This window comes from Vulpes lagopus, chromosome 21 (genome assembly GCF_018345385.1).
Source record: "Vulpes lagopus strain Blue_001 chromosome 21, ASM1834538v1, whole genome shotgun sequence".
Classification (NCBI taxonomy): Eukaryota; Metazoa; Chordata; class Mammalia; order Carnivora; family Canidae; genus Vulpes; species Vulpes lagopus.
Window position 1 is genome coordinate 407,725 of NC_054844.1, and position 23,571 is coordinate 431,295.

The window sequence follows — 23,571 nt, forward strand, 5'->3', positions numbered from 1 at the left end:
GAATCTATTAGCAGTGTGCAGTCCAAACTCTACCTTGTTTCTGAACTGTTGTCATGCCAGTGACATGGAGTCTATGCCAGTAACCCTCATGGTGTGGGCAGTGACCGTTAGTGTGTGTTAGTGACTTGAGCTTATGCCATCTTGGACATATATATTCTTTTTTTTTTTTTTTTTTGGTAGTATGTAGATGCTGTTGTGATTAACAACATGTAAATTCATTGGAAAATGTTGAATTCATAGTAGGTGTTTCATGGTAGGTTTTTTTATTGTTAGGCATTTTTTTCAATCAGGTTATAAGGAATAGCCTATATCAGGTATCGACAGCAACGGTAGTTGATGGTAAAAAGGAGTCATCATGCCTCCCAAAACTGGGAACTACTGGCTATCCTATCCATTTGGCATTTATGTACTTTTGTGTGTTTTTAGTTATTTGATGTGTTGCCTTCACTGCTTAGCTAGATGGTAAGCCCCGTGAGGATGGGACTGTGTCCCTTGAAGCACTTACACATAGTCTGTGCCCAGGAAATGTTTACAGGCTTGATTTAATCCTTAGATCTTATTTTCCCTGTTCTACTACCTATCTCACTCTAATGTTTTATTTTCTTGAGCTCTTTCTTGCTTTTCTTCCTTTGTCCAGTTTTTATAAATAATCCCTAACCTCTCGTAATTCCCCATTACTGCATTGCAACTACTTGTTGAGCTCCATCTGCACATTCCACAAGCATTTGGTGAGGTTGTGGGCAGATACATTATCACTTACATAATTATTTGTGGAGCAATTTTGTCAGGCATTGTGGAAAATACCTTAGAAATGCATTCTCTCATCTACTTCGTAGAAACACCCTATGATAGGTACTGTTTCTATCTGTTTTACAAATGACTGATGTGAGAGTTGGATAGCTGAGTGTGTGGCTGTCTAGATCCAGTTTCACCTTGACTGTCAAGCCTGTGCTCTGGAGGGGAGGCCTTCTAGCATGCACCTTCTGAGGATCCGGGGTGGTTGTTCCCTTAAGGGATTTTCCACTGGGGAAACAGAAACAATGGCAAACTATACTGCTTGGTTATGAGTAAGTATTAAATTGTCTAGAACAGTGAAGGAACTCAGAGGCGGAGGGACTCAGGAAATGCTGTCCAGAGAAGCTGTCTTCTGCTGGGGTCTGAACGTGGTAGAAGGCCGTGTTGGGCCAGGCCACGGGAGCCCAGGCCTGAGAAAGATGCTCTCAGCCACTGGGGGAGGGGTTGGGGACCAGAGGACAGAGGGCGTCAGGGAATGGGATGTCAGGGAAATGGGAGAGGAGACTGGGGAATGAGAGCCAGCAAATCTGTGTGATTTTCAAGCAGGACATGACAGGATAAATGTTTTGGTTTAGAACCGTGAGGTTAGCAGCAGATGGCAGATTCCTCATGCACAACAATTGCTGCCTTCACTCCCTCATCTACTTCTCATTCCTTGTTGCTTCGTTCCCTGGGTGCCCCGGGACCTAGTGTCACCTCTCCTGGTCCCAGGAATGGTCATCTGTACAGAGGTCTTGTGTTGGTTGACTAAACCACCCTGGAGTGTGGTAAAGTGAGAAAATACTGAATGTGGAGGTCAGAGACTTGGATTTGACTGCTGGCCCTGGAGCTCACCAGCTAGACAAATTATCCTTTCTTTGTTCTGTTCCCCCTGACCCCCCATCTGTGATTTGCAGGTAATAGGGACAACTAAGAGTTGTTCTAGAATCAAGATGCTAACAAATATAAATACAGAGGCTGTTTAGTCTATTGGCTCCAGACTTTCAGAGATCAAGTGCCAACTATATCAACTTACTGTGTGACTTTGGGCAAATTACTTAACCCCTCTGTGTCTCCCTTTCGTTATCTATAAAATCAGGCTGGTAATTGTACATACTTCACAATGAGAATTAAATGAGGAAAGATAGGTCAGTGTCAATAGGCTCTTAAGCAATGCTGGCACATAGTAATGTGATTAATAAAGGTATAGTTACTATCATTAGTAGTATCATCATAATCATCACTAGCACCACGGTAGTCAGTATGGAGTAGGTACTTTCTTTAAGGCAAGAAACTGAAGAATAAAGCCTTTAAGATACATGGTAAAAAAAACTCCCTCTAATTAAACTCTGTGGAATCATTATGTGCCTTCAGTGCTTCTCTTAAGCACTAAAATTACTCTCAACTTCCCCCAATTTCAGGATCTTTTGGAGATTTGAGGTATTACTGAAATCCTTTACAAAGTCAGTCATTGTTTTCTGATGAGAAGGACTCTTGCAATCACAGCTTTTTCAGATACAGAAATATTTCCTTTCTTCTTTTAAATAAAAAGAGGGGAGAAGGAACAGGAGAGAGGAGAGTGCCTGGATCTCCTTTGGCCGCACCATTCTCTCTCTGCCCCAGATCTCCCTACCTCTGTGAGGAGAGGCAGCTGCCCAGCCCTGCTGTATCTGTCCTGGGACTGAGGGGCACCAGGACTCCCATGGAGAGTTCTGGGTCTGCTTTCTGACCTTTTAGCTATGATGTTTTGTTTAGGAATATTTCCCTTCCCCTTGTCCCAGACCTAGACTGGCGCATTTAGCTTTAGCAGTGCAGTTACAGTTAGCAGCCAAGGCCAGTGCCTTCTGGCTGCTGCTTAAAAGAGCCCAATGTCTTGTTCTTAAACCAGCGATTGTATCTGAGTCTTGACTGTATCTGTGTGGAGCAATTCTTCCCCCCTCCTATTTTTTTTAAATACCCAAAACTCAAATTGTTGGACCTTGTCCTTTGTAGATGAAGTGAGAGTTGTTTTCTGAGGACTGGTTCATACCAGAAACCAGCTGCTTTTAAATTATTACAAATCTTTAAAGGGACAGTTTATTTGTGGACAAATTCCCTACCCACAGAACCTGTTGTCTGTAGTATTCTAGTGAAGACTACTACAGTGTTGAGGTAGGTGACAGCTGGCAGAGGTGCATGAGTTTGGTTTTAAGACTTTAATCTCATGTAGGGTCAGAATATTGTAGCACTAATCCCTTCAACACCCCCCTCCCCCATTATAGTTGGTAAAGTGCATGGATATGTGCCATGTACTGAGATGGTGAACAAAACCCAAATGCACACATTAGCCATATGGGCAGATGATCAAACAAAAGTAGACATCATTTGGGAGCCTCTGGCATCGACAGTGCTATCTTACATGGAGCAGTGCCCTCGTTTGGCAGTTACTTTGTAAATGGCCAAAAGACTGGGCTGTGTGTACTTGGCCTCAACTGTGCAAGATAAAAATGCAATCAGAAGGATATGATGGGAGGACAGCCTATTGGAGGGAGGGCTGGGTGCTGAGGAACACAGAATGACAGAATGATAACAACAAGTTTTGCCTCCAGCTTTGCCTTTCTTGGATTTGCTCTGACTCTGAGGAGGAGAGGTTGATGTTTGGGTAGTGACTGGCTCCTTCTCTCATTCTTGTTAGAACATAGAATTCCAACTCCAATAATAATACCATTTTGAATAAACTTCATTTATGTCCTGTAGATTGGGGTTAAAAAGCAAACCGATCTCCATCTGCTTTTGGGGAAGACTTAGAAGAAAGTCTGTCTATTACTATCTTGGTTGTTATTGCTAGGGCATTAAAAAATCTGTGAGGGGCTCAGATTTTGCCATGTATTATAAATACAATGAAGATGGGGATAACATCTTTAAAAATGTCCCTGGGACTGGGGTGCCTGGATGACTCAATTTGTCTCAGCCCAGGTCTTGATCCCTGGGTCGTGAGTTCAAGTCTTGCATTGGGCTCCACAGTGGGCATAGACCCTACTTTAAAAAAATGTCCATAGGACCTTGTACCTATTTGACCCTCAGCTGGTTGCTTAGAGGGTGGCTACTTGTCTGAAGCTAGGAGCATTTTACCTTGAAAGACTGATAATTGAATGTGTGGCATTTTATTTGAATGTGGGTTAGGATGGGATGGGAGATGGCCCCCATCAGTGCCTGTGGCCATGTCTTCAACAGAGTGCAACTTGCCAGGTTTGTGGGGACTCCTGAGGTTCAAGGGGCGGGGACGGTGATCAGGTGAGTGAAAAGTTTTCCTTAGTGCCAGGGGAGTCATAGGTACCCTTCAAGCTCCGGCCGACTGTCTTCATTTGCTCAGGTTCCCACAGAGGGAAGATGCTATTTGGCCACAATGAGGTAAAGGATGGGGAAAATAGGCCCATCAAATGTTAACAACTGTCCTGTTTTACTGTTTGGGAAATAGGAATTTTCAGGTCTTTTCCTCCATATTTATGTAAAACAGCAGCACAGAACTAATTGCTATGAAAGGGTGGAGATGATCATCATTCCATTTCATGCACAGAAGACTAACAGAGTCTTCCTTTAAACATTCCACGTCTAAGAAATTTGTAGGTAAAGTTAAGGCATTGACTGAAGTATAGAAGTATTTGTCAGCCTTCCCGCCTTTGAACAGGATGCAGATGATAAATAAAGTCAGCAGTTGGTTTTTATAACCTCTATATCTAATCTGCTTTGTTATTTCTTCCTTCAAATGTCTTTGGAAACTCCCTATCCCCAGCACCTAAAACTACATCTGAATAATTAGTTCTCAGTGTTTGTTAAGTGGCTTTCCCTTTTAAAATTTTGGTTCCCACTGCTGCAGTTCTGATCCAGTTCCCTTTCATTCCATGCCCAAATGATTGCTCCGGCATCCTAGACATTGCTTGGCTGCAGTTCCATCTTGCTTCTTACCACCCTCCTGTCTGTGACCAGGCCATTGTGCTTGACCACCGGGCTGCTCCTCTTATGGCCCCCATCAGCACTCTTAACCTGGCTTTGAAAGCTCACAGGGAACTTCCTACCCTCCTCCCAGTCTCCTACATGTGTTCTGCTAAGTCCTGCTTCTAATCCTGTTTGCGCCTTCTCTGTATCGGAAGGGCCTTCTCTTCCCAGCCTTCCTGAATCATAACCATCCGTACCCTGATAGCTTGGCCAGACAGTTTTAAGAAATGTTTGTTGGTTTAATGTGATATATGTGTTGGTTTTTCCCTGCTGACTGGATTGTAAGCTTCTGGAGGGTAGAGATATTGTCTTGTCATACTTATTTCATCAGCTAGCATACGATGGTCACATTGTGAGCAGTCAGCAAACACTTAAACTTACCACTTTGATAGTCGTTGGCCTAGAAAATAATCTGTAAGGAGCACTTTCCTACCTTTGCCCCATTTTCAATTCTTTTTTCTGTATGACTCGTCTGTTTCAGGCTGAATATTCAGGACATGGCTTGTATGGATTTGGCTACAAAAAGAAACCCCAGACATTATGTTTTTATTTTTTTTATTATTTTTTTCCCAAACAATATGTTTTTTAAAGATGAATGTCACAGAAATGCAAAGAACTCTTTTGCTCCTTGGAAGGATAAAGGGGTAGAGACAAGGAGTAGCTCTAGATGGGTGATGTAGTGGTATTAGGGGTGGCTGCAGGTGTGGTGTGGCGCTGAGAGGCCTTCCTTTGAGCCGGAGGTGCTCTGGAATGGCTGAGGGCAGGCACAGCCTGAGAGTGGGTTTCTTATCTCCTGTTCCTCCTACCTCCACCCTCAAGTCCATATATACCACAGTCTGCCACGTTGGAAATACTGCCTCCTCAAGTAGCACAAAGTCTGGGGAAGAAACTCTGGCAGTTGTTTTTGGATGTGCTGAGAATAGAATATGGGCTTCTGCTTTATCAGGAGCTCTACTGAGCTGTTGTGGGCCTGCTCAGGATTGATAAGGAGCTCCAGGAGCAGATAGTGCAGGTGTGACTCCATGTGCCCCTCCACCTAGGGGAGGGTCCTAGGGCTGAGAATACAGGAGGCAAAGTTGGGGTGAGAGGCTGGATCTGGAAACGAATGCCCTGGTGGTCACATCTGGGGCATGGGAGAGGACCTCTGCTAGGTGACCGTCTTCCTCAGGGGTAGACTCCTGCATGGCGAGTCGAGATGGCTGAGGGATTATTTCACCTACTCTGTCTCTAGTAGGACCCAAAAGGAGGGATGTTTATACTTTGGTCCTTTTGTTAGTTTGTTCGTCATTTATCTTTTTAGTTCCTCAAGCCCAAACTCTTTGGACTACCTTTTCTTATTCTCACACCTTGAGTATTACCTGATAGCAAGTCCTGTCAACTCCACTTTCCTGTTTTGACTGAGAATCGGACTACAACCTTTGCTGATTCTTCTTCAGGCCAGGCCACCACTGCCTAGCCCCAGGATTTTTGCAGTAACCTTCAAATGAGTATCCCTGTCTCCTGCTTTTTACCCCTGGGTGTGTGCGCTGAAAATCTAGGCTGCACTCTCATCATTCTTCTTTGCTCACACCCCTGCAGTGGTCCCCCCCCCCCATCCCTAGCACCTCTGCAGTGCTTCCTCCCCCCTCTGCACCCCTACAGTGTTTCCCCCACCTCTCACCCCGTACCTCTGCAGTAGTTCACCCCCCTCCCTGGCACCTCTGCAGTGTCACCCCAGGAAAAGCTGAAGCCCTCACTGTGGCCTGCAAGTTTCCATGCAGCCTGAATGTCCCTTTTATATCATGACCCCGGTGCTGCCTTCTTGCCACTGGGCTCCCCCACCCCCTAATCCATGACTTGCTCCTTTAGTTCTTTTCTCTGCTCTCACTTTCCTCACAGGCTTCCCAGACCACCCTGGTTAACAGTGCCATCTCCCCCCACCCCACCCCTAGCACTTCCTTGCCTCCTTCCATGCTTTGTTTTCCCCCCATAGTGCATATTTCCCTCTAGTACGTCAGGCTTTGCTTGCATGTTGTCTGTCACCCTGTGGAAGGAGAGCTCCACCAGGGTGGGAATTTTTGTTTCGTTCACTGTTGTATCTCCAGTGCCAGCGTGCAGGGAGGGAACATATTTGGTGGCTTCGTTTGGTTCTTCTGCATCCACTATGTACTAGGAATCATGTTTTGGGGCCCCCACCCACGTATGTATGTACACACACATACACAGGAGTAAGACATGAACTTTGCTCCCCTCCCCCATTGAACTCTCTGCCTAGTGAGGAGCAAATAGTGAAGTGACAACAGTGTAGTGAAAGTAATAGTGAAGGAGAGATAAATAAACTTCTGTGGGGCTAAGGAGGAAAGCAGCCAAGCTGGGGGAGGGAGCAGGCATGGGAGAGTGGCACAGACTGTCAACTCAGAAGGCGAGGATGGCTAAAACCTTTCTGTCCTCTGTGCACACCTGCTTTTCACCTTCCCCACAAGGCTCAGTGAGAATTTTCAGCTTCCCTCTGCTGACCTGTCAACAAATATTAAATGCTCTTTTGCACACACTTGTATACTTGTAGACACCGGAATACTGCTGGATCTTGAAAGCATGGTAGGTATCATGAGGTTTTTTATCTTCGTGCCAAATGAGTCCAATTCCTTCAACCTTCCCTTATAAGGTCTGTCTTCTATCCAGTTAATCTTTTTTTTTTTTTTTTTCTGTACCCTTTCCAATTTTTTTTCCTCTTTATTTATCTTTGTTTTTCTGTCCTAGAAGGATCACGTCTCTACCAGGGGGAATATTGTCTCCTCCTTAAGCTACCTAATATTTTACTAGCAAAAACCCCCTCCCCCCCTCCAAACAGTAGGCAGTCATTGTGAACCATTGCTGCCAGCTGCATGTAGCACTATACCTTTGTGTAAAACAGGCCCTAGGGCTGGGGCTACCACCATGTAAGCCCCCGTCTTATGGCCAGTTCTGATCCTGCTGGCTGCATCGTGGTGGTGGTGTCATCTATTTATAGATGGACAGTTCAGTTTGACCTATTGAGGATTATCTTTGGCTTTTGGGGTAGAGAAGCACATCTGTTTCAGCTTTAACAGGAGAAAATGATGGCATCACAGGCTGGCTAAGGGACATCTTTGGAAAGAGGATAGAGCCGAGCTGTAGCTCCACTTTCCCTTTCTTTCTTCTGTAACTGCCTCCAGCCATTTGTTACCATCATCAGTACTAGAGAGAGTATTCATTCAACTGAGTCTCTATTAGGCATTTACATTTGGGGGAGCATAATACAATTAACAGTATGGCCTGAGGAGTGAACCATAATAAGGGTGAGTTTTGGTGAATTAATGAACTAAATGTTTAGAAATTCACTGAGATTTGGATTGGTAGGGCTTTTCTATAGGAGATAATAGTAGAAGATAAGCTGGCCTAAAACTGATAGAAATTAATTGTAATGGGGTTTGCATTGTTTTAATTGGTGAGGAAAGTCTAGTTTTATATCATCTAGAGTTCACTGAAGAGATCAGATCATGGCACCTGACTAAATCAGCTTCTCCTGAGATTGCAGTTATGGATAATATGGGATATTTAGTTTGTTGGGGATGAATCTTTCTTCTTCTTAACTTCCCAGGAGACGTTCTGCTTTTATTAGTTGCAGGGCTTTATTTACTACTTATGAAACTGCAGCCAGAGCTGTTTTTTGTTTTTTTGTTTTTTTGGTTTTTTGGGTTTTTTGTAAGCAGGCACCAATTGATAAGCTGCCAGGTGGAGAGTCTGTACCATCTTATTTCCTACAGAGCTTCCTTTAGTAAGGAAAAGGCTTCTATTAAGGGCAGTGGTATCAGGATTAGCTTCAGGTGGGAATTGATAAATGGGGCTTAAACTTGAAGATGATTTTCTCCATTATGTAAAAGAAGCCTGGAGGTGGGAAGCCCACAGCCAGCAATGGCCAGTTCTATGGACATCAGGACTTTGGCTAGGATGATAGAAGTTCTGCTCTCCTGGTGCATGATTTCCACTGTTTAGGTTACCTCGTGGTCAAACATGACTGCTGGAGCTCCAACCATCATATTTCTGGTTGGGAAGGGAAGAAATGGAGAAAGAGAAGTTGCTCTCCCATATGAGACACCTTTAAGGAGTCTTTCTGGAAGGCTCACACACTTCTGCTTGTATCTCATTAGCCAACACTTAGAAAACGTGGTCATAGCTGGCTTTAAGGAAGGCTAGGAAATGTGATTTTTGTAACATTGCTACTAAAATTGGAGTTCTGTTATTTTTTAAAAGATTTTTTATTTATTCATTAGAGAGAAGGAGAGGGAGAGAGCGCCAGAGAGAGCACAGGCAGGAGGGAGGGTCAGCAGGAGAGGGACTCCATGCTGAGAAGGGAGCCCAGCGTGGGGCTCTATCTTGACCCGGGATCATGACTTGAGTCAAAGGCAGACCCTTAACCGGCCCAGGTGCCCCTGGAGTTCTATTATTAAGAAAGAAATCTTTGCTCTAGTTAGTTGTCTAATTTCTTTCTGCCCTGTGTGCCAAGGACATGTAGAGGAGCTGAACATATCAGTACATAGTGATCCTTTCTCCAGAGTCTATCCTTGCATCTCTCCTCTTAGCTAAGTAATAATGTCATTGCACGAGTCAGTTGGAAGCCCAGTGGGTGAGAGACTGTGAATATTTCTGTGGGTGACTGCTTGGTTAGTAGCAGTGGTCGCAGTACAAGCCTGGGCACCCTTGGGAGCTGGCTTTTCTTGCGTCTCTGGGTTCTTCCTGTCCTTGCTGAATCCTGTTTGGTTTAAAAGTTGTGATCTTGATGTGAAACCTTCTTTAGCTTCATTGTTTGGCTGACCATCAGAGGACCTCAGGGGATTGGGCGCTAGCTTGGTGAGCACACAGCACCTCTGAACGTGCGGATGAAGCCAACGAGTGATTATGAGGAAGTGGCGTGTACGTTTGTGTGTCCTCCCTGCAACTTCTCTTCTGCAGCTGCATCTCCTTAAGAGGTCAGGGATTACAGAGGACATACTCTCAAGGGCCCTTCCTGCTCACTTTCTCCCTTTGTATACACATAGTCACAAATGCTGTTTAATGATTCTAGGATTTTTGTGTGTGGCTAGAAATCTGAAATTCCGAAATTCTCAGGAAACCTGGATCCTATATTCAGCTCATTGAGTGAGTTGAGATCTCTTGGATATTTTCCAGTTCAAATCTTCAGCAGTTTTTGGGCTTGAGATCTATTTCCACCTCCTACCCTGGCTGGAAATTGTCCGGAAATTGTCACTGATGCATTGAGATACATACCAAATGGAGTTGTCAAGGAAAATGTGGGATTCATCTTAGAAAATGTTGCTCCCAGCAGCAGCTTGAGAAAGTGTTAATTTGTAAGAATTAAACGGGTATATTATGGGATGATAGTAGGTGGGACTAACTTTGAGTGTAGGAGACGTGTCTTGACTCTTAGACCTTAACTGGTTTTCAGCTGGCAGCCTTTTTAGGTGCTGTTTCTCCTGCCACACACACAGCTTGTTTCAGTGCTGGATCTGCCTTGGGTGAGCAAGTCACTGTTAATTCCTCTGATACTTGCTGATATTTACGTCCCATTTTGGGCAGGACAGACAGAAGTCTGTCTGTAGAGAGGTGGATGAATGGGTATGGATTTCACAGGAACAAAGGGTCAGGGGGCAGACGCACGTATGGCTTAGGTTAGGGTTGGGATGGAAAGGACTGCCACCCCAGTCTGATCCTTGGATTTTTTTATGGTGCCTGCCTCTCTTTTCTGTCTCAGAATGGGGATTTTGAGGAATGGGACAGGGAGAGAAGATGATGATAGCTAATAGCCACCATTGATTGAGCACTTACTGTATGCTAGTCATTCTAAGTAGCTAAAGGCATTGTCATTAAATCCTTAGCAAGAATCCTATGATGTAATTGAGTTTGAGAGAGCTTGAGTGACTTGATTAGTCACATAGCTAATAAGTAGCAGGACCGGGATTTCAGTCTCATTCTGTTTGATTCAAAGCCTGTGCCCTTAGCCATATCAGATATCTGCTTCTCCCTCTTTCTTTCATTCATTTAACAAGTATTTGAGTACTCATTCTGTTCACTGTTCTAGGTGCTAGAGAGAATAGCAGTGACCTAAACAGGTAACAGTCCTTGCTCTGGTGGAGCTTCTGTAACAGCAGGGGGTAGTTTCTCACCATTTTTCTTTCTTTCTTTTTTTTTTTTTTTTAAAGATTTTATTTATTTATTCATGAGAGACACATAGAGAGGTGAAACACAGGCAGAGGGAGAAGCAGGCTCCATGCAGGGGGCTCAATGTGGGAATAGATCCCAGGACTCCAGGATCACGCCCTGGCCGAAGGCAGGCGCTAAACCGCTGAGCCACCCAGGGATCCCCTCTCACCTTCTTTCACAAGCAGTTTCCTGTGTTCTGTCTTTCCATCCCCATAGTCTCTATAAATAACACATCCCCTCCCCACCTCAGGGTGTTCCTTAAATGACTCTTCTTTTTCTCAAATACTAGAACAAGGGGTTTCCTGTTCTAGATACTGGGATATTGATTCCCATTCCCACCTCCACCTATTATCAAAGCCTATCATTGGGGCAGTAAGATTATAGCTCTTATGGGAGGCCTGGGACTGCTCAAGAGTTTACCCATACCTGGGATCTGGCCTTGCCTGTCCAATCATTTCCTTTCTTTCCCAGGGAAGGGTACTCCTAACATACATGGATAGAGTTCTTTGGCTTCCCTCGCCCCACCCCCAGAAGTTGTTTTTGAGGTGGCGAAGAGTAAAAGTCAAGAAATCAGTGATCATGTCAGATCTTGCTATGAGCTGCCCTTCGGGTTGGTCTCAGAGAGGTTCTTGTGTTCAATTTATTTTAGCTGGTCGGTTTCATCTCCCCTCTCCCCCCACCCCCCACATCTGCTTCAGGCCTTATGGATATAAGAGAAGGCTAGCTGAATATTTTTTGTCTACCTTAAGATCAGATTCAGGTACCTGGAGATAGATGACTTCCTATTGATTCAGAGGAAGGAGGAGGGAATATGTCAGAAGATTAATTTACACCAAGAAGAATGCAGTTAGGGTCTTGGAATAAGTATATTCATCTTGTGTTCATGAGATCTGTTAAGTGAATAATTTCAAATTTGATGTTGCCGTCAATTTTCTGATGGTAGGCATATGCAGCAGTGAAACTCCCAAATTCCTCTGCGGACCGTCCATTTGGATCCAGCTGGGTAGAAAATGGGCCCTGGGAGACATCTTAGGGCCTGAGCTGGGATTGCCCTGGCTACAGTCTGCTAAGAAGACCTTGAAGAAAGTCAGTTGTCTCTTTTTTCCTGTCTCTAGAAGTTACAAATGAATTCTGGTGTATCCCCTCAGACAAAAAGCTTCCTAGAAATTAAAAGAATGCTCTATCCTTTCCCTGGTCTCTCTAAAATCATTAAGATCTGACTGAGATCAAGTCTCAAAATTGGTATCTGAAGACTGGGGCATAGGCTGTAGCAGGTGGGGGCTTTGGGACACTCATACCCGAAGCAAGTCTGGGGACTGTAGTGGCCACAATGGCCATTCCACAGTAAAGCCACAAGAGACCCCTAGAAATAGGAGCACATTGATGTTGCTGTCCTCAGTGCACTGAATATCATCCAAGTGGGCGAGTTGGAATGTAAATCCAGGAAGAGAGAGTAGGTTGTGGCTAGCTGGCTCATCATGCACAGGTAGTTTGGCAATGGGACAAGGCCAAACACAGGATACTAAAGCCATGGTTTTTATCGTAGCAGTGCCAGGCATCAGCTATTTGGTCATAAACATGAGCTCTCTCCATACAGTCTATAAATCATTTGGATAATAATATTTTATGTTTTATAGTTCTACTAGGAACACTCTTTTGTAATGAAATAATTCTGAATTGAAAGAAAAAAAAATTATTGATGTTAGGAATGGAAGCCTGAATCCCCACCATCATCGTCATCATCACATTGTCATCTCCAGCCTTCAGTGAGTATTAATTACTAGTGTCAGGTACTTTAAGAGGCACTTCACATATTGTAGCCTTCCCCTAAGGTAGGTGTTGCCTCTTTTTTGGGGGGGGGGAGGGCAGAGGTTAAGAAACTCCTCCAACGTCACATGGAAAGGGAAAGGACAGAGTTGGATTTGAAGTTAGGTCTCTTGGGCCCCACAGCTCCATGTTCTGTATAGGATTTTACACACAGATACGTCCTGTAAGGTCAGGTGCTCTATCTGGATCATGTTCCACAACCCTCTTGAGGACATGCTAGCTTGGATGTGGACTTCTTTCCATAGTTCCCTTACCTTTATAACAATCATAGAAGTTCAGATTTTTTTTGCAGTGTGATTGGTTGTTGAGTCATTCCATTATATTTGATTTCTCCCTCATCCTGTTCCCACTCTTCATTCCCCCAAAACGCACCCAAGTTGGCTTAGTTCTGCCTCCTCATCTCCAAAATTGTAGCACATTTTAAAAGTCTGGGAGAGTGGAGTGGGATAGGATATTTGAAGAGGTGGCATGCTGCCTTTGTGCATCAGAGCTGGTCCTTTACTCCAGAGATTTATAATCTGTGTTCTGGGGTTTCCTTGGTGGTGCCACAGGAAATGAAAATACAAGATTGTTGAGAGTCCGGAAAGAGTTGAGTGGGGTATTGGGGTGGCTGGGGGCCACATACCCCATTTCAGTCAGAGAGCCTTTAACCTGTTCTGGATAGGTGTCAGAAACTGGCCACTAACAAAAGCTTTAACCACCTAGCTAGTACAGTCCTGTCTTTTTACAGAAAAGAATCTGAATCCTGGCCTAAACAAGTGTTGTATCCAAGGTTGTATGATCTAATGAGCCACTGAGTCAGTGCTAGAATCTTACTGCCATCCTTCCGATCAATTCCACTTCAGGTTTTCATATGTCAGATAATGCAAATTGAGTTCTAAGTGATTTGACTTCTGTAGGGCTCCTTTAGAAAATGTTAAAATATTGATTCTCTGCAAGTGAATTATTAGATTGCTCTCTTATTATCCCATAATAGAGAGATGTTTGACTTCATGGCAACCTTTAGCGGTCATTTGGTTCCTCAAAAGTCATGTGTAGTTGATGCTTCAACAGTGATTGGGGTCAGGATTGGGGTCCCAACTCCCTGCACAGTAGAAAATCTGCATAAAAATTTCCATTTTGTGAGTGTGAAGATGGATTTAGAGAGGTAACCTAGCTTAGTAAATGACAGAACCCTGGTTCAAGTCCCTGTTTCTAATTCTGAATACTGTGCTCCCCTGCGGTGCTGCCTCTTCACAAGCATAGTGTGCACACTGTATGACCTTTCCTTGCATCTAGGCATTTCTTTCTGTTTGCTGAGGAACTCATTGGGAAAAGGCAGTGCCACTTTGTCTGCAACAGCAGAGGAAATGACCCAGCCAGGAAGTTGGGCCACATTGCCAGATGGCACAGTTGGAGAGGCCACTATTCTGGCCCTTCTCTTGGGAGATCTGTGTTAGGATGCCAACATAGGGTGGGGCTGACAGTGGGATTTCCTTTCCTGTTCATTATGGGATAGTGAGTATTTAAAAATGTTTCATGAAACATTCATTGGCTAGTGGCTGGGTGTGTGCCAGAGTTCATGGCTCTGAACTTCTGAGCATCACCAAGTAGCTGAGTAGTTGGGGCTGCCTTCTGTAAGATATTTATCTTGGTGTTACCCTTTATTAGATCAACAAACAAGGGGCGAATGGGTGGCTCAGTCAGTTAAGCATCTGCCTTCGGCTCAGGTTATAATCCCAGGGTCCTGGGATGGAGCTCCACATCGGAGTGGAGTGGATTCAGTGGGGTGTCTGCTTCTCCCTCTCCCTCTGCCTGCAGTTCTCTCTCTCTCTCTAAAGTAAATAAATACAATATTTTTTTTAAAAGATTAAAAAACTAAAGTTATTCCCCACCTTGATCTTATTCTCAGGCCAGTTTCGGATTCACTTCTTTACCTTTTCTAGAGCAACCTAGCCCAGGTAGACCTTTGAAGTACTTTAGCTCCCTGTTGGTCAGCAGTGTGGGCATTACCCAGGAGCCTGTTAGAAATGCAGCATCTCGGGCCGCTACTAAGACCTACTAAATTTGAATCTGCATTGTCACAGAATTCCCAGGGGATTTGTGTGTGCATAGAGAAGCATTTGCTTATAGTTCTCATATTGTATTTATTTATCATCTTTTATTATCAGTTAACTGTTTCAGTATTTCTTCCTCCCCTTTACAAACTTATTTATTATCTCTTTGCAGTACTTAATGCAAACTGGGCACAGAATAGTCACTAATCAATATCTTTAGATTGACTGGCAGTCATCATTTATTTAAAAATTTGTCAGAGAATGTAAGGATCATATGAGAGATTTGACATGCATACCCATAAAAATTTACTACTAAAGAAGAAAAAAAAGGGAGAGAGGGCACAAATTTGAATCCACCAAATGAAGCATCATTTATGGAAGGGGCATAATGGGCACTGGAATCAGACAACTTTCAGCAGTGAATTCTCCCAACTTTATCACTTGCTATCTGTGTGTGACCTGGGGGAGTAAGTGATTTCATTGGATTCTTGTTAATTTTTGAGATATCTTCTGTTTTATCATAGGGATAAAATAGAGATGACTTTCTTAAGAGTTATGTCATATCTACCCTCCCTTGTATGGTTTCATGATTTCCAGGATGGGCCATGAGCTCCTGAGAAATAAGGCCCTGTCTGTGTATTTGCTTTCCCCAAGAACACTCCTCCCAAGGAGGTGTGCCTGGTATTAAATGCTATTCAGCGGATGTGTGAGGACATGGGAGGAGCAAGAGCTTGACAAAGAGAGCACACTGCTGTCTTGGAGCACTGTGCCCATTCCATGTCCCCCTCTCCCACCTGGTAGTCATGCTTTTATGGACATATGCACAAAGCAGACTGCTGGCCTAAGTAACTGTCTTGGGAGCTCTCAAAAATAGAAAGTCAACAAGATTGTGGCAACACAGTGGGAACGTCTTCCCCCTAAAGCTCTTTATACTTCTGCCCAGGGAAGGGGAGTATGGGCTTGTCAGATTGCAAACTAATTTGTCATTCAGTGACCAGCAGCAGGAGCATCTGGTAGATCAGCCTGAGACCTGTCCAGCTATTGTGCATTTACTTTGTTGGAGCAGAGGCTTGAAGACCTTGGAGACCTTAGAGCTGATGCCCGAGATCCATGCTGCCAGGTTATGTTTCACTGTTTGCTGTTGAACCCATGATGTCTACCTGGAGCAGGGCATGATAATATATGTAGATGAACTCACAAATAGGCTTCTGGCCTTTGAAGATGAAAACTGTTATGTTTCCCAGCCAGACTGTCATTTCGTCTCCTCTTGATTCACAGTAAAATAGAGGGAATGCTTGGTTGTCAGCATTGGATGTCTGACCTTGTTACAAGTCATGGTGAAAAACTTCTAGCTTCCAAAGGGGTTGAGTCTGTTTCCTAATACTTGTAATTTTGCACTGACAAGTCAGTGAACATTGACTTTTCTGTTCACATTGGTGATTCTGTGACAGCTGCGTGTATATAATACGGCAACGTGTGAAAGGAGGGCCGTATCTTGGAGTTAGCATGAGGCAGGTATCTGAGTGTTTTCCTGTTTCCTTAAAGGGCTCTTTCCTCTGACTTAGTTCCTTTGTTAAGGGTGAAGGCTGGCTGATTGGAGTTGTTGTTAGGTTGGTGGGCAGGGCAGCCTTGGTCTCCTCAGGTTGAGTAGCTGCGTTGGCCGGTTCAGCCTTGCCTACAGGGGTGCAGGTTGCAAAATTAATGTGTGCAAGAGCCATGGTCTGGCTTGAGAGAACAAAGAGGAGAACATATGCCAATCCAGCCAAATGGCACAGCAAGCTTTGTTTGGATCTTAGGTGGACAACAAACAGTTTATGTAGTCTTTCTCTTCTGAAGTCATACTTCGACTTTCTTTGTGATTTAAAAAATTCCTCCCCTCCCACTCTTACTCCAGGCTCCTCAGCCCATATTCTTTGAAGTCCGAAGTGTGGAGAGGCGAAATCAAGGCTCCCACTGCCTCACCCTTCCCGCCTGGTGTCAGGATCCTGTGCTCCAGCCAGAGCAGCTTGCTGGAGAGCAGCGGGAGGGGCATCCCCAGGGAAGAAGGCAGGAAGGACCAGAGGCTAAAAATAAGCAGCTTGGAAGAACCTGCTTACTGTTCTTTCAGGTCAGATGTGGTCCTCCCATGATAACGGAGGTTGGAGTATAGTGATGGTTTTGGAACAAAGAAGAGGAAAGAAATCACCTCTCATTGAAAGAAAGAAAGATCACCACAAAATACAGGCTTTCACTATATGTTCCAGATAAGAGGGACTTTTCCAAATAGCCTGATAGTCTTAGCTGTGTGTTCCCATGTAGTTCTGGGGAAATACATGCATCTAGCACTAAAATGGTTCAGTGTGTCGGGTCCTGAGACATTCTGGGACTGTGGGTAGGTGTTCTCACAGAGGTTTTTCCCAAGAGATCTTTTGTACATATAAAGAAAAATGTGTCCCATTTACAAGGCAACTCTTCTTATGCTAAATGGAAGAAAATCCCCTGGGTCATGTTTGTACAGTGAATGCACAGCACGGGTCATTGTTTTACAGAGGAGGCGTACCAGTCACAGAGCAGAGGGTCAAAAAGCAAGCTGTGCCAGCTCTTCTCATCCTTCCCTTTTCAGTCCTTTTAGAAACTGGTGGTCTCCTGCCCCCCAAACCACAGAAAATGAAATCTTCCCTGACTTCCCTCCCACACTATCTAGCAGACTCAAAAGGAGCTGATTACAGCCAGTGAGAGTCCCTTCTACTTGCCCTGGGGTAGCAAAAGGGGGATCCAAGGAAAACAACAGAAAGTCCTTGCGATGCTACCTGCTTTAGGTCATTTATACCTGCTGGCCCCATCTTCCTCCCAATATTCAGTATGCTGTTTTTTTTTTAATTTTTATTTATTTATGATAGTCACAGAGAGAGAGAGAGACACGCAGAGACACAGGCAGAGGGAGAAGCAGGCTCCATGCACCGGGAGCCCGATGTGGGATTCGATCCCGGGTCTCCAGGATCGCGCCCTGGGCCAAAGGCAGGCGCCAAACCGCTGCGCCACCCAGGGATCCCTCAGTATGCTGTTTTAATGAGGGAGAATTTTCTGTCCTGATTTTCAGACCAGATTTCTGACTACTTAATAAGGTTATGGCTTGTGTCTGCCTTTTCATGTAACCTGAGAAAGGAGCTGTACTGTTCAGCAAACTGCCCCGAGCCCTGATCCTGCCCTGACATGGCTTGTGGCTGGACCTTCCACTGTACTGGGCAATAGTGAAGTCCTTGTGTCATGCTTGGGCCTATGACTCATTTCATTCCTTTTATCTTTGTGTATTAACTAAATATAGCCTCTTCTTTCTCTCAACCTTTCTCTGATCTCTGGGCAGAAGAGAAGCTTTGTCTGTGGTCTTTGATGTAGGGGGCTGGATTCGAAAGGCATTCTTAGGTGAGTGTGAGAGCATATGGTAGAATTGGGGCACACTGGTGCTGCCATCAGGCTTGCGAGGGGGCGGACCCACTGCTCTCACAGAACTCTTCTCCCTGGGCACTGGGATCCACGAGCACTTGATGTCCACGTCACAAGGAGTAGCTTCTCTGCTAGAAGAAAGCAGTTCCTCAGGTGAATCTTGCTGTTGTTTTACTTGGGGGGAAACATGGGAATGTAAACGATGGAGAATCTTCTTAGTTGGCTTTCTTCTGTTAACAGGTGACTGTCCTGCTCACACAACCCGTTGGTTGGTGGGTGGGGATGCTCTCGGGGATTGCAGCAGATGTTGGTGCTGTACGCTTTGGGGGTGAGCTAGCCAAGGACCTTCCTTTCTCACTGGGCCAGGGTGAACCTAGTATGAGCCCAGAGCCCAAGGTGTCCTGAGAATTCAGACTGTCATGTATATTAGTGGCCAAGGGAAAGGGAACACTGGCTGTTGGATGGTTTTTAAGACTTAGGGTGCCAGCTGGCAGTATCCACACAGGTTGAGCTTAACTAGGGAAGGAAATACGGAGACAGAGGAACCAGAGAAACAACTCTTAGGAGAAGGTAAAGACAGAAATGGCAATGGGAGAGAGGAGCTGAAACCTCTCTTCTGGAAGCTGGGTTGAATCACAGTTGATAGCAGTCTATTAAAGGCTCGATTCAGTCTAGCCTATCCTAATATTAGATTATATTGATTGGCTTATCTAGTCATACTGTTTAAAGAAACCAGAATTCCACTGCTCGTGTGTGAGACATTTATATTTAATGGCATTGGAGAGTATACTTACCACTCACAGTAAGTTTGAAGAGCTCAGAGGGATGCAGTGGTTTCCCAGAAACTGCTCCTCCTCCTGCCAGCGTGGCATGCCCCATTTGCAGAGGACCCAGCAGCCTACACTTCTCTTAACACATTCAGTTCCTCCCTGTTTTCACTTAAAAATGCAATTTCTACTGTGTGCTTTCTCATCTAGCCACCTGTGAATGTAGAGCCCATCTCTTGCAACCGAGGCTCTTTGGCCTTTAAGCAGAGTCGAGTGCCAGTTCTCCCTGCTGCCTGGCTGTGCCCAGTAGTCTCAGCCCGTAGAATCCCAGGAGAGCTGGCATACACGTTGCTGGGCAGACTCTGCATGGAATGTTGCCCTCATGCCATTAGCAAAGCGGAGGCTGGGTTGGCCCTGCTCTCCCTGCCTCCGACTTTATTGTTCAGGACTTGATGTCATAATATGCTTGAACAGGCAGAGAGACCACATTAGCCTGGCTCTGCAGTTGTAAACAATATTTGCTCTGTGAGTTTTCTCCTTCGCCCTCTACTCTCCTGGAGCCCTGTGCCCTCTGCTACCACCACCACCCCCTCTCTTCTTGCATATTCCAACCTTGGCTAAACGACTCCATTCATAAGATGGTCAGTGTTTTCTGGGAGGAGAATGGACTGAAAATAACCAAGTCCCAAGAACCTCCAATTGTCATGCACCAGTAAGAACTGCTTAGTTTCTAGGTACAGATTTTAACTACTGTCTAGAGAAGCAATATACTTTCCTTGTATTTCTTACACACTTCACTGCTTTGAAATCCTATTTGAAAACACATACACACACACACACACACACACCCCACGCTCGGGTAACAAAAAACAACTTTCCTAAAAGTCTGACTGTTTCCTTGGTGGGGAGCACTGGGAAGATTCCATCCAGTGCCCCACAGAACAAAGGCTTTTGTATCAGTCTTGGCAGGAGTGGAAGTTGGAGACGGACTGGAGCACAGGTATAGGGGCCGGCTTGGTCTTTGCTTGCACCTAGGGAATTTGTGAATTTCTATATTTTTTGCATGGACAGGTTTTTCTCCCTCTGCTTCTCACTTTAACATAAAAACAGGGTATCAAGAAAACCCTACCTCACACCTGCACTGTCTTTTACAGTTTGACACTTGGCGTGGTTGGTGTCATAGACAAACCTGCTCTACCTTCTCTGTATTGATTGGTGGCTGATGATGTCATGCATAAAACTCAAACCAATTGTTTTCTCTGTGTGACAGGCCTGAAAACAGCAGATGGCAGAGCTCTTGCTCTTCTGTCTTCCTCCAGTTCAGGCTCTCAAACAAGATGGGAAAAGGTGGGAGCAGAGTCATGCAGCAGATCACATTGATTTATTCATAAACCTCAGTCTCAGGCACCTGGAATATGGAGCTTCCTGTATACGGAAAGAATCTTTGTTCTTTGCTGAGAGCACATAGTACTTTTGCTGGAAGGGATTTTGATCTTTCTGCTTTAATCTCTGTTAAGAGAAGGATAGAGGCATTTTCAAGGAAACTATACTGGCCAAGATAGGGTAGGAATAGGAGTTAATTTCAGGAAAATACATAATAATTGAAAAAATTTCACTTGATTCATCACAGAATTTGGCAACTCTTGCTGCCAGCATGCTTCTGTCATGGAAGTAAACTTTAGCTATATAATTACAGCTCTAGTATATGAATTAGGGAATGGTACAACCTCAGAGTGTTACATCTGATCTAAAGAGCCCAAGGAAGAGAAGTTACATGTGCGTTTAGTCTTGAGTGGACTTGATGAGACTTGCTTTCACCTTGGACCTTACTTGGGCCTACTGTGGTACTGGCAGAGCAGAAGGGCCTGGCCTGAATCTGGGGTAGTATTCATCAGGCTTGAACCCTCAGGACTGCTGAGGTTGACATCATGAGTTGGGCTCACCTTATCCTGCCCAGCGGAATTACTGGAATTACTAGACACTTGTCATCTATGGCTGTTCAAAATATCCAGAAGCCTAGCAGAGAGGCCAGGCTCCTTCAGTGGGTTTTGCAGCAGATAGCACCAATGAGTGAAGCGTCTGAACAAAGCTCTTTCTTCCATCAGGTATCTACTGATGACTGTCTTTAGACTTGGTAAAGTCTCTGAGCATCCGAAAGCTTTTCCCCTTAGAATTTTACATGATCATGTCCAGAGGCCCAGCAACTTACCTCAGGACATATTTTTTTCAACGCACTTTTCTTTTTTCAGAGTCGTGGTCATACCTGAATTACCACTAACCTTAATGACCATTTCCAAAAAGATTGACTGGAAAAATCACACTACTCTGGTAAGTAGAGGAGGTGAAGCATGTCTGACATGAGGCATCAATGGCAAGACGGAAGACTGGATAGTCGTGTCTCCAAACCCACAGAGCTGTCCTTGGTGGGGTCATTTTATATTTACTCTCGTTGAAGCACCCAGGACTTAGATTTGTTGATTTGGAAACTAAAGTTGGCTTGGCAACCACAGTCACTCATGTACAGTCTCCTTCACCCGCTTGGGTTGTGCTTAATTCTGTGCTTTCCTGCAAACATACAATCACTGTGCTATCTTTAGATATGTTGTGGTGTCACTTCACCCCAGGAGAGACAGAACATCACAGCTGGTTTACATTTTCCTGAACAAAACATACACATGAAGAGATTAGGCACACCATTTCCTTGAGCTGTGTGGAATATTACCCAATTCTTTTGCTGGGAAACTCTCCTTTTTTGTTAATGTTATTTTAAGGTTGGGGATAGTAGAGATTTTTCAAATTCATGGTTGACGTGTAGAGGGGAGAAGGTCCATCCGAAGGTAGACAAAGCCTCTGATTATTCAGTCAGATGTGTGTTGTATCCCTCGGTTTGCCTTCTGTTTCCCTTCTTCTCAACTCTGGTGGCACAGTAGAATCATGGTGCGAGGAGAGTGACATACGCCTACTCCATGCCACCACAGAGATTCTGATTGGCTTGATCCAGGGTCAGGCCTGAACATTGGTAAATTTTGCCAAGTTCCTGGATGATTCTAATGAACAAGTAGTTACTCTCGAGAGAAGTATAGTAAAATGTAATATATATTTTTTTCTCCCTCTTGTAGTGCACACAGGCCAAAACTGGTACATATGAAGTACATGGTAATTTCTTTCGCATCATAGAATGATTAATCATTTTTTTTTTAATTTTTACTTATTCATGATAGTCACAGAGAGAGAGAGAGAGAGAGAGGCAGAGACACAGGCAGAGGGAGAAGCAGGCTCCATGCACCGGGAGCCCGATGTGAGATTCGATCCCCGGTCTCCAGGATCGCGCCCTGGGCCAAAGGCAGGCGCCAAACCGCTGCGCCACCCAGGGATCCCCTAGAATGATTAATCATAAAATAGTTTTAGTAGTTGAGAATTGCCTACATTTTCTAAACAGTGACACCTGTTGCTCTGGTGTGGCATTTGAAGCTCACCATATTTCATTTTTCCCTCTTTTAATTTCCATCTTTGCAGGGGAGCCCCTTGTCTTCTGGGAAGAACCCAGTTGTAGGTCTACTGAAGGCCTCTCTCTGAGCCCCAGATACTTTCCTCCGGAAAAACTTAAAATGGGGAAGTGCTTGAAGTGCTCAAGACTGGCCTACTGTTATGACTATCCACTGATTGGAAGGCTTCATCTCCACTCCTAAGGATGACTCAGTTTTTAGCTTGGCTAACAGTAGACATTAATGTTTTTGTTCACTTCTCTAGGCCAGAGGAAAATGGTGTGGTAAAGCTCTTTGCTTCATTCTTCCCCACAATAACCCAAACAAAGACTCGTTATAGGCCTAAGAGAACACGATTTATGGGGTACAATCAGTGTTGAGTGCGAGTACCTGCTGTGCCTGTGTGATAAAGTGGGGGGAAGAAGTGCTCTACCTGGTTCATTTGCCTGGTGACCTCTGGGCACAGCTGGGTGTCCTGTACATTTTTAGTGGGAGGGAGCAGATTGGCCCATCATTCTATCAGAATTCTGACCTGATTGTAGGAGTTTACGTGGCTTTTGGCTTGTTTTGTGTAATTTATTACACTGTGATTTAATAGCTCTCTGAACATTTGACACTAACCTGTCAGAGGCAGAATTTACAGCTTTTTCTCTGAGAAGAAATTAGTCCATAGTTTGAGAAAATGTTCTTTAACTCCTCGAGTATTCACTACCTAATTTCCACACCCTTCTCTGCCTAGCTTCCCTCTCTGAGCCCCTCTGGAGTTGCCATTGCTTTTGTATTTGTACAGCCTTGGGTTTATACTGCCTTTGCCTCTCTTTTGTGATGAAGGTTTTTTTTTTTTTCTTAATTTTATGTTATATTCTTCTGTATATTCCACCACTGAACTTAACGATTCATGGAACCAGTCCTTTGATCTTTGGGTTTGATTTGGTTTTTCTGATGCTGTGTTGTATGGGTTCACAACCTTTATCAGGATCAGTTCTCTTCTTTGTAGGTTGACTCACAAATACTTTTCTCCTATACGAAATCTTGTTTTTGAAGTTGTGCTCAACTGGTCCAGAAAGAACAGATAGTAAAATGGCA

At 44.5% G+C, this 23,571-nt stretch overlaps 1 protein-coding gene across 42 annotated transcripts in view; it reads left to right on the forward strand.

Moving 5' to 3' along the window:
• MICAL3 (microtubule associated monooxygenase, calponin and LIM domain containing 3) overlaps positions 1-23,571 on the forward strand; it is a 226,940-nt gene that overhangs the window by 54,002 nt on the left and 149,367 nt on the right. The window contains exon 1 of one of the 42 annotated variants that reach the window (XM_041736015.1): positions 21,290-21,328. The exons of the other annotated variants lie outside the window; for them this stretch is intronic. The gene's annotated coding sequence lies outside the window, so the exon portion shown is untranslated. Of the gene's footprint in view, positions 1-21,289; positions 21,329-23,571 lie in introns of those variants that run through there. 42 annotated transcript variants of the gene reach the window in all.